Source organism: Arachis ipaensis, chromosome B10, assembly GCF_000816755.2.
Source record: "Arachis ipaensis cultivar K30076 chromosome B10, Araip1.1, whole genome shotgun sequence".
In the NCBI taxonomy this organism is placed as follows: domain Eukaryota; kingdom Viridiplantae; phylum Streptophyta; class Magnoliopsida; order Fabales; family Fabaceae; genus Arachis; species Arachis ipaensis.
Genome location: NC_029794.2, coordinates 129,501,566 through 129,505,080, shown reverse-complemented (window position 1 = coordinate 129,505,080; position 3,515 = coordinate 129,501,566).

Genomic DNA, 3,515 nt, shown 5'->3' with positions numbered 1-3,515 from the left:
TAAATATTTTTCTTTTCAACGGTTATAAATATTGGACCGGATTTTTTTATTGTCGATTCTCGATTGAACCAGATCGACCGGTCCAGTTCGGTCCGATTTTTAAAACCATGATCTAGATACAACATATTAAAAGGCACCATATATTGTCACTCAACCAATGTCCAACCGCTTTATGTAATTAATAATGTTCTGAAAATCGGTTTGGACCGACCGGTCGAATCGCGAACCGGACACAAAAACGGTTCGGACAATCAACAAAACCGTAAAATCTAAAAAACGGAGTTGACCAGTGAACCGTTCGGTCAAACCGAACCGTGACCCGGCTGGTTTTTGGGCTGGACAGCAAAACGCTGCCGTTTCCGCCTCTGAAACCCTAAATCAATGTTCTGATCCCTAATTGCCTTTAGCCCTTCACAATTCTCATCGAGCTTCAGAATCAGATAACGCCATCACAGTCTCACAGTCTCACATGGCCACACGGGTTCGTTGTCGAGCAGTCACCTCCGTCGCGCAGTCACCTCCGTCGAGCAGTCACCTCCGTCAAGCAGTCACCTCCGTCGCGCAGTCACCTCCTTCGACCAGTCACCTCCGTCGCGCAGCAGCCGTCGTTCCTTGGAACAGCCACCTCCATCGCGTAGCAGCCGTCGTCCCTTCGAAGGTGCTCCACCACTGCTTGGTTCACTCGGCGTCGCTGTCTCCCACTCTCCCTATTGCATGTTCAGTTGAAGCCTTGAAGGTGCCTTTGAGCTTCCAGAGTTCCAGGTAATTTTTTTTAGTTATGAACTTATGATTGTTTGATTGAATCATTGAATAACTGTTGCATGATGAACTCTGATACTATGAACTCTGATACTGTGAACTCTGTTCATTGAGTAGCTCTTTGATTTTGTGACATGATGAACTCTGAAACTGTGAACTCTGAACTGATCCTGCTAAACTGAACTGGATTTTGTGACATGATGAACTGCTAAACTGTGAACTCTTTGATTGAGTAGCTCTTTGATTTTACCTTGTTTACTGAACTGGATTTTATTGTTTGTTGAATAATTGTGAATAATTTTAAATAATTTTGGATGTTGTTTGTTATGAACTTGAGAGTTGAGATTATTGGGTTGGATTGCTGTTGTTGATTTAATAAATTGTTCATTGAGTGGAAGATGGAAACCTGCCATGATAAACCTACTCCTGCCCTGTTAAACCTGTCATGTTAAACCTACTCAATTCATTTCATTCTTGGCATTCATAACAAGGCTTTTAAATTCATTGCAAGAGTTGTGGTAATCTTGATGAAGCTATAACAATGTAGGCATGGATAAATCATAAGCTTGATATCTAACACACTTTATTCCACAAACAGAAAATTCACATGACAGAAAAAAAGAGAAGAAAGAAAACACATGAAGCTTTGCATGGCCTCTGATCTCCTTTGATTGTTCTGTTAGGCAAATCCACAAACAAGTCTCGCAAGCCACAAGGGTTTAGATAAGTGAGAGATTAATTTATATATAGAGGTATTAGAAAGAAGCTTGATTTGGAGGCGATTAATTAATAATGATGAGCCATGATGTATTACATTATGATAATAATGATGGTGGTGGGGTTGATGACTCTAGTACTAATAATAAATGGTTTTGAGAAGAACCTCAGAGATAAGAGATACTTTCATCTCGTTTTTTTTCTTTGCTCACAAGTTATATATTGTGCTGGTAGAGTAGGAGTAGTTGTATTTGCACAATAAAAATGAAATCTAATTGTATATTTATATATGATTGATGCTGATTTAGATTAAAGTGGTAGTGGGTGGTGGTAGTAGTATATGTTATGCTGCACCACTTGATTTTTATGGTCTAAGTAATTGATGTATCAAGGAAGCAAAACTGCGGCAAGTTATGGCGGATTTTGACAATTGATGACAAACTTGGATGCTGGTATTTTATGGTTGATTGGTTGTTTTTGTTATTTGATTTTTGAGTTTGTATTTGAATGAGATTATAACATTCTAGTTTATGTAGTACTTTTAATTTGGATGATATTTTAAAATTTATATTAGACTATAATTATGTTTTAGTGTATTTATTTATATTTTATTTATTATTTTATTATATAACGATTTTTTTCGGTTCAACCAGATAGTCTTGAACTCTTTATTATCCATATAAGTTACATGTGAAGTGAGGGGTATATTCCCCTTCCATCCATAAACAATGTTGATTAGCTGAACCAAATTGGGCTTAACCAGCCTTGGGATTATTTCCTGCCTTTATTGTAATCCCCTAAAGCCCAAATATTTGAGGCCCAGAGAGTCTGGTGTTGACTTCACCCAAAAGTTTTCAAATATTTTTGTTCGCCAATTTAGCCTAAAAAATCTATAGTAAAAGAATACCAAAAAATCATAGCCATTTGATATAAAATTTTTTGTTACAAATGTTCCATTTTCTTGTAGTGAGAGAAAGAAGAAGAAGAGGAAAAAAGGGAATAAGAAGACGAATGTGTGGCGCAAATATTAAGGGCGCGTCTTTTGAAATTTAAAATTTTTTTGAAATTTAAAAGTTTTTTGGAAGAAAAATACTAGAGGGTCATCAAAATTTATTATTTTTGTCTATCAATTAATCATCAATATTTAAAAGTATGAGATAAAGAATATTGTTAGAGTATTAAACTAAAAAAATTGAATTGATAACTAAATAATGACAAAAAATAATAAATTCTGATAGCCCCTAACATTTATTTTCTTTTATTTCTAAAATAGTCTTTCATCATATGTATATGAATAAAAAAAATTCTTTTTTTCATTTACAAAACTTAAACCCAAAATTTCTTAATTAAAGAATAAGATATTCATATACTCATCATCTTTACTCATTTTGCATTGTAATAATTATATATATTTAATAAATAAAAAGAAATTAAAAAATACTTTTATACCTACTAATTTACTAATGTATATATCTATCTATTAATCTATTAATAATATATTAAAATAGAGGCTAAAGTAATCTCTAAATACATTGTTCTCTTTCTTAAACCAAATTAATAAGTACATTTATGCCCACCAAATTCAAACACAACAAATTCATTCCCATCTATTTTTTCAATGTGGTTACTTGTTCGGCCTGTATTCATAGAGCCAATCAGCTCCCATCCATCCAGAGTTTATTCTAATGTGACTGGCTTATTAATACAAGTCATTATTTAGCCACAAATTTATTACCCTTAGGTGATACGAAACGTAACCCAAAATAAGATGAAAAATCAAAGAAAAAGATTCATCTACTTCAATTTGATTTCTTGATACAACAGCTAAGAAAATCACTCTACCTCATCTGTTCACACTCAAATTTCTCAAAGAAATTTAAGAAAATTTCATTCATCAAATTAAGAATAAAAAGTGGCTACTAGGTTTTAGAGGATTTTTATACCTCTTAAATTTAAAACCCTAACTCATAAGTTTACTAGAATAAAAATATGGGCCAAATCATAATTGGGTCTAAAACAAACAAACAACAAATAAATAA